The following is an 8417-nucleotide window of genomic DNA, read 5'->3' as shown; positions in this document are numbered from 1 at the left end:
AATTTAACAAATAATAATTATACTGTAGAGGCAGTATACGGAATTCTTTATAAAAAAAAAAACAAGAGAATCGGCTTTCGTGCAACGAGGTTGCATACTTTATTAAAAGATCGGGAAAATTTACATTTTGGAAATTTTCGATATATTTTTAATACCATAAATTTAATTTAAGTTGGTAATCGACAAATTTGATCCTATCTCTTGCTTTTTTCGAGTTGAAGTGAAATGACAGATCAAAGTAAAGTTCAAATATTTGGAATTCAGTGAGTAGACCCAACACTGTACTCAGCATTTAAAAAAAATAATTAAAAAGTTACTTTGTCTCACGGAGTGAGCAAAATGCGATTTTGCTCACTGATTTCTCATAGCAAAACCTGCCTGTTTGAGGTGCTGAGGTGAAAAGCATTTTTACAAAAATCGAAAAAACCACAGGCATAGAAAATATATTGATGAATATCTTGATTGTAAAATATCATTGAGTTCTGTGCTATAATTTTTGTATAATATGAGGACAACGAAACCCAAAATCCAACCGCCCAAATCTTGAAAATCCTACAGCTATCTCGATATAAGTTATGTACGTCGTTGCGGAAGGCATAGGGGGGACGGCTGCGAGCGCTTATGTCACGACACGAGCGATAAAGACAGCAATATCCCAAACGAATACCTAACGTGGCCGCGCGGCCGGCAGGGAAACTTCTCTTAAATAATATTTTATACCAGGAGCGTTTAAAAACTTAAATAAAAGTTTTAACAAAAGTTATGAAGTGTTAAACCGTGTTTTATAACGTTGTATAACATTTATAACAGCCAATGTGGGCGCACCATTACTTACCTAGGTATTGTTGCCATAAAAAAAAAACCTAAAAAATTCGTCGAGCGCCTGTAATAACTTTTTACTATTTACCTATGTTCAACGTATACTCTATTTTCAAACAGATTGAGTCGTGCTAATTAAACATGCCAGTTTCAAAATTGATTTTAAAAATTCAAAATTTCAAGTTTTCAGTTGCTAATTTAAAATAATTATAATAATCATTTCAATACTAAATTTAAATTTTTGATTGACCTCACCACGGAGAATTTAAATTTAACGATGCCTTCTGACTCCGAAAATGCAATTGACTTGACGCCCAGCCCTTGCCCAAACATTATTCCGGTTCAGCTTGGTTTGAGGAATGATGCTTTGGAAGCAACCGGTAACGTTGAAACTGCACTGCCGAGGAGAAGGCTCACACCACGAAATGGGCGCTCAACGCGACCAGCAAGACGCACAGCACCTGCCACTTCAGACCCTACGCATGATGTATGCCCACCAGCACTCGATAACCAGGCAAGTAACCAAGTGTTTTATCCTACTTCCTACTAATATTATAAATGTGAAAGTTTGTGAGTGAGTGAGCGAGTATGTTTGTTACTTTTTCACGCTTAAACGGCTGGACGGATTTTGATGAAATTTGGCGGAAAGTTAGTTTATAACCTGAATTAAAACATAGGATACTTTTTATCCCGATATTCCCACGGGATAGGGATAAAATCTCGAAATAACAACCGCTAGGCTTAGAGTCATGAAATTTGGTATGTAGGTAGTTGGACGTCTGGAATAAAACATAGGTGACTTTTTGACCCGATATTCCCACGGGATACCTAGGGATAAAATCTTGAAATAACAACCGCTGGGCTTTGAGCCATGAAATTTAGTATGTAGGTAGCTGGACCTCTGGAATAACACAAAGGCTACTTTTTATTCCGATATTCCCACGGGCTAGGGATAAAATCTCGAAATAATAACCGCTGGGCTTAGAGTCATGAAATTTGGTACGTAGGTAACTGGACATCTGGAATAACATTTAAGTGACTTTTTGACCCGATATTCCCACGGGATAACTAGGGATAAAATCTCGAAATAGCAACCACTGGGCTTAGAGCTATGAAATTTGGTATGTAGGTAGCTGGACCTCTGGAATAACACATAGGCTACTTTTTATTCCGATATTCCCACGGATAGGGATAAAATCTCGAAATAACAACCGCTGGGCTTAGAGGCATGAAATTTGGTATGTAGGTAGCCGGACGTCTGGAATAACACATACGCTACTTTTTATCCCGATATTTCCACGGGATAGTTTTGTAACTAAGGGACCCCATACATCCCTGTATTATTCTTATTATTAATTTGTAATTTTTTCTTAAATGTTTTTATTTTATTTTGAAAAAATGACTTTCTGCCAAGCTTCTTGCGGCGCATTCTTCTTGGCAATGATGGTCTTTCAGAAAGTGCTGGTATTTAAAAAAAATGACGTGTAAAAGTGCCCATTGCGGCCTATTTACTGAATAAATGATATGAATTTGAATAAGGATAGGGAAATTTTTTGAAATTTTAGCACTGGGTTTAGAGTCTTGAATTTTGCACAGTTATTCACAACACAACCTCAATGAAGACCACGATATAAATTTGGAAATTTCCAGGGGAATTTTGTAAAATCCCGAAAATTTCAATTGCAACTACCAGACCGAATAGTTTACGCGTGCGAAGCCGCGGGTAAAAGCTAGTTTATTTATATCTACAATAAACACATAAGTAGGTACAGTCACGTCTAAAAGTATGTCTACACAAAAAAAGTTATTCTATGACGCACTTGACAGTCCTTAGATTGAATTGACTTGTAAATATTGAGTATTTCAGTTTAGGGTCATTCTCAGAAAGGTGCACTAAGCATTTTTTTGTTTTTATTTTAATTATATTGTTAATTGTTAGTGGTAGAGCCGCACTGTAGCCAGTTCTTGGTTTGCAGACGAATAGGCATTTTCGACCGGGGAAAAACCACACATCTATACAGAATATCGATTGTAAAGCATTGAGTTCTGTGCTATCATTTTTGATAATATGAGGACAACGAATTAAAATACAACCGATTAAAGATTGCAAATCCTACAGATCTCTATAAGTGGATGTACGTCCTTGCAGAAGGCATAGACGGCTGCGAACAACACGATCGATAAAGACAGCTTAAACGATATTAATGGCCGCGCGGGACAGTTTCTCAAGTAATTTTTATCTTGAGCGTGTATAAAACATTAAATAAAACCATTAACAAATTTATGAAGTGTTAAACCAGTTTTAGTTGTATAACCCCAATTTCTCGCACCTTAACCTAGCTTTTGTTGATAAAAAAAAGTACCCTATGTTCAGCGCCTTGATAGTTTTTACTATTTACCTATGTTCAACGTATACTCTAACAAACAGATTAGTTTCAATTAATCACTTTCATAATATATTTTAAAAAAAGTTTCAAGTTTTCAGTTGCTAATTTAAAATAATAGAATAATCATTTCAAACTAAATTTCGGTTTTTGATTGACCTCACCACGGAAATAAATTTGTGATTCACGGTGTCTATGCATACCGTAACCGTGTTGTGCCCAAACGGGTCAACAGTTTGGAATATTCATTTTAATGGAGTATGGATTCGTTGTATGTATGTCCCTGCCGAATGCAGGTTACGAAAGAGACTCAACGTAATTCTTCAACACGACATCAAAATATCAGATCGTGTTTACATATTTATAAATCAAACGGCGTATACCAATATTTAACCAAGTTTGTTTATATCTAAAATAGAAAAAGTGCATTCGTAAGCTTGTTTTTAATTTCAGACTGTTACAATTATTTTTATTAGGTACACTATTATACTACCGTACAGTACAGGTAGAATGTTTTCTTAAAGTTTTTCACTAAATTTTAATAATAAATTTTCAGGTCGTTAAGGACAAGAAGGTGAGAAAATCTAAAATATTGCATGAACGAACGCCAGATGAACCCGAAGAAAAAAGAGCAAAGGGTGTTATAGGCTGCTGCTCCATATGCTTAGAAGAATTTGGAAGTAATCCTTTGGTCGCTACAAGATGCGGACATATCTTTTGCCATGAATGCATCAAAGGAGCTCTGAGAAGGAGATCTTTGTGTCCTAACTGTCGTAAAAAATTGAGGGGTGCCAGTGCTTACCACCCTGTTTTCTTAAATTAGATGTAATTTAAGAAAACAGGGTGGTAAGCACTGGCACCCTGTTTTCTTAAATTAGATGTTCTAAATTGAAATGGAGTATGGTCCCTACAGCTGTAGCTGTATGGTCCCTACAGCTGTAGGGACCATACTCCATTTCAATTTAGAACATCTAATTTAAGAAAACAGGGTGGTAAGCACTGGCACCCCTCAATTTAGGTCTACCTAGGTCTCGCCTTTAATAGCTATAAGTTCCTACATTAGCAGAGCTGTGCCTCTGCCTTGCCTCTGCACAACCCACCGCCGAATGTGATTTGACAGTACTCTGTTCCCTATTCCCCAGCAGTGCTGTCTGTCACATCATAAATTTATAAATCCCTTCGCCACCACCATTACTACTCTACTACGACCTGATGTAGTATTTTTTCTTAGTGCAGATGAGTCATTTATTTAGTTGGTAATTTAGGAATTACTAAGTAAATATTTTGTAAACAACAAAAATACTTTTGGAGTTAGTTAATAGGATTCATAAAATTAATTTCAAGTTTACCTTATAATACCGTGGCTCATTTTAATTTTTAGTTTCAGGTCGTAAAGGAAAAGGTGAAAAAATCTAAAATGTTGCATGAACTAACACCAGATGAACCCGAAGAAAAAAGAGCAAAGGGTGTTATAGGCTGTTGCTCCATATGCTTAGAAGAATTGGGAGTAAACCTTTAGTCGCCACAAGATGCGGACATATCTTTTGCCATGCCATGGAGTATGGTCCCTACAGCTGTAGGGACCATACTCCATTTCAATTTAGAACATCTAATTTAAGAAAACAGGGTGGTAAGCACTGGCACCCCTCAATTTTTTACGACAGTTAGGACACAAAGATCTCCTTCTCAGAGCTCCTTTGATGCATTCATGGCAAAAGATATGTCCGCATCTTGTGGCGACTAAAGGTTTACTCCCAAATTCTTCTAAGCATATGGAGCAACAGCCTATAACACCCTTTGCTCTTTTTTCTTCGGGTTCATCTGGTGTTAGTTCATGCAACATTTTAGATTTTTTCACCTTTTCCTTTACGACCTGAAACTAAAAATTAAAATGAGCCACGGTATTATAAAATATTTACCCTATTATTTGGTATTATAAAATATTTTCCCTACAGCTGTAGGGACCATACTCCATTTCAATTTAGAACATCTAATTTAAGAAAACAGGGTGGTAAGCACTGGCACCCCTCAATTTAGGTCTACCTAGGTCTCGCCTTTAATAGCTATAAGTTCCTACATTAGCAGAGCTGTGCCTCTGCCTTGCCTCTGCACAACCCCACCGCCGAATGTGATTTGACAGTACTCTGTTCCCTTCCTATTCCCAGAGCAGTGCTGTCTGTCACATCATAAATTTATAAATCCCTTCGCCACCACCATTACTACTCTACTACGACCTGATGTAGTATTTTTTCTTAGTGCAGATGAGTCATTTATTTAGTTGGTAATTTAGGAATTACTAAGTAAATATTTTGTAAACAACAAAAAATACTTTTGGAGTTAGTTAATAGGATTCATAAAATTAATTTCAAGTTTACCTTATAATATTTATTTTCTCAAAAAGATTATATAAAGTTTCACTTAGGCAAAATGAGATTTAAATTTTAGTTTTGATAAAAAGTTTTTAAGGCAGTCTGGTTTTTTGCAACATTTGGATCTTAGGTACAGTCGAGGTCAAAGATATCTTCACACTTTAGTACTTGTCACTGTGCCGTTTGTCAATTTTATACAAAACTTCAAACATGAAGTGACAGCGACAAGGTAGTAAAGTGTAAATAATATATTTTTTACTTCGACTGTATGAATAGATTATTGGCGCTTCGTGTTTTTTTTAGTCGCATTTGACTATTCGGTACACAAAAGGTAGATAGGAGTGGACCCGTTTGGTGTTAATTTTGCGAATCAAGTATAAGTACATTGTTTTATAAATATACGTTTGTCCTAAAGTTTAGTATTTTTATTTCTGCTATAGGTATACATTTTGGCTCACTGGAAACCCCACTCTCTGTTTTGTGACATAGGTAACACCGTTACACAATATGTACATAGGTACTGAATATACACACTTTAAAAAAAGTACCTCAATAGATCGAGAGTTTAAACTGTATTTGGACTTGTTGTTGAGTATTTTTCCCCGCAACCCAAAATTTAATTTAAGAAATTTCAAATATTTTTTGAATCAGGCGTTACTTTGCCTTCGCAATAATATCCATATCAATGAACTAAAAATTCATTGATTATTATTTTTTTTCTCTTGTTACCCGTGGTCCCTCTCGTAGTCCCATGAAGGGACCACGGGGAATTAAAATCCCCGTGGCCCCTTTGAGCAATATCAAGTATGCTGCCGAATCACGAGGTTTCTTAATAGGTAGGTTAGGTTAGTTAGGTAGCTTCTCCTGTCCAAAGGGCAAACCGCCGAGAAATAGGAGCCCCGCGTCGAATTTATAGGTATTACGCATGAATAAATCCTGGGTGAATTAACTCTAAATACCATCAGCCAAATATTTGGTCTTCCACCCTAAAGCTGATAATCGCTTGCATGTCATAAAACAATAATGCCAATAGACGGGTCTGTCAACTTGAAAGTTCGACGACTCTAGCGACATATTCATTTGATAGGAACTTGTTTAAAAATTGATAGACCACTTATTTGGCTGATGGTACATTAGTTATTCCGCAGAGAGACCACGGGTGTCAATTTTTTAGTTCTATAATCTGGACATCTTTAAGGTCAAAGTGAACAGACACCTTCTAGGCAAACGTGTACCATCTTAGGGCACATCTTCGCCCTCCATCAAGCGAGATTGAGGCCAAACGTAAGCCTATTTTTATAAAAAAAATAAGAAACTTCACTTAGGAGTTTTGTAGGCTTTTTTAAATCTCGATTTAAGGCTTAAACTGACAGTTCTTGTATGGATTTGACAGGACTTAAGACCACTTAAACCTAGATTAAAAAGCCAACAAGTGGACGTTAGATCTATTTAAGTAGGTAGGTAAGTACCTACATTTCCAGTACGCAAGAGGCTAAAATGTACAATAAAATTATTACCATTGAACAAGTCAGCAATGTTTCCTGGGTAAAAAAACATTATTGTTTTAGTTCGTCAGTTAGATTATCTTATCAGTTAATATTGGACACGTATTTTTTCTTTCATTACAAAATGAAGCGCGTCAGCATAGCTACTACGAAACTCGAAGTTCGTGTCGTGCGGTCCCTCTGATACTTATACTATTTAATACGAGAGCGAGAGGGACGATACGACACGAACTTCGAATTTCGAGTTTCGTAGTAGCCCTGCAAAGTTCGCTAGTGGTGGCCCATGACTATGACGTCAGGCCGTGATAAAGTGTCGCACGGCGTGACTTCTCGCGGAACTTTAACTGGCTATAAAATAAATACGTGTTCAATATTGTCATATTTTAACGGACTAATTAGAATTTGTTAGGATACTAACCCCCTGTTTCACCATAATTATATTGATTAAATATTTGTGTTAATGCCGTCTTTGTTTGTTTTGTTCGAATAGACGGAAACGGCGTCACATTTATGCGTCAGATAAAATTAAGCAATGGGTGGTGAGATACAATGGGTGGTGAAACAGCCCCTTACCTTACTAAACTTAAAAATATGGCTTTGTCCATCAGAGAAAAAAAATTGCTCGTGCCAGTGTGGTAGTGGGGGGCCTATTGGCTTGGACCTTAAGATTTCTTATAGAGCTATGAGCTTCTGCTTCACCATATAATGAGGAGTAAAGCGGCGATTACACTGAGTCACAATACACATAACTAGCTAGTTAGGAGTTACGTATATTGTGACTGAGTCGTTCACCTAACGCGGTCGCCGAACTTGTTTCAAACTATAACAAGGACCGGCGTCTTATCTTATACCGTGTTACACTTTTGCGGTCGCCGGCATGCAGCATGCGGCGAACGGCTTAGTGTAATTGCCTCTTAATGTGGATGAACGATGACTGCGCCAATCCAGTCATATTTTTAAAATAATTTTATCTGACAGCATTGACCATGCGTTGACGCCAGTTGACGCAGTAGCGGTAGGTACTTGACAGGCGATTGGTGATTGAAAAACGTGCCAAGTTTTGATTGAGATCATCTTGATCTAATGTATAAAATTCCCGTGTCACAGTGTGTGTAACCAAAGTCCTCCGAAATGGCTTCACCGATTTTTTTTTGTTTTTTGTGTATAGTGGTAGGTCTGAGAACAGGACGTAAACAATTTTTCATACTTTCATACACACGCAGACGGAGTCACGGGCAACAGCTAGTTTTATGATAAAAAGTAGTGCTCGTCCGGGATGTTCGCGGAGGGGTAAATACTCAGCGTTCTTGCGGCGTTTTTTTTTTGTTTAATAAGTAGGT

At 37.0% G+C, this 8417-nt stretch overlaps 1 long non-coding RNA gene across 1 annotated transcript; it reads left to right on the top strand.

Moving 5' to 3' along the window:
- Positions 1-1184: 1184 nt before the first annotated feature.
- Positions 1185-5986, top strand: LOC141437764 (uncharacterized). Its single transcript, XR_012452420.1, has 2 exons — positions 1185-1333; positions 4591-5986. It is a non-coding gene; the product is annotated as an uncharacterized lncRNA (long non-coding RNA).
- The last annotated feature ends 2431 nt before the right edge of the window (positions 5987-8417 follow it).

The sequence above is a fragment of the Choristoneura fumiferana genome, chromosome 18, assembly GCF_025370935.1.
Source record: "Choristoneura fumiferana chromosome 18, NRCan_CFum_1, whole genome shotgun sequence".
Classification (NCBI taxonomy): Eukaryota; Metazoa; Arthropoda; class Insecta; order Lepidoptera; family Tortricidae; genus Choristoneura; species Choristoneura fumiferana.
Note: the sequence above shows the minus strand (reverse complement) of the source record. Positions and strands in the feature narration are given on the sequence as shown.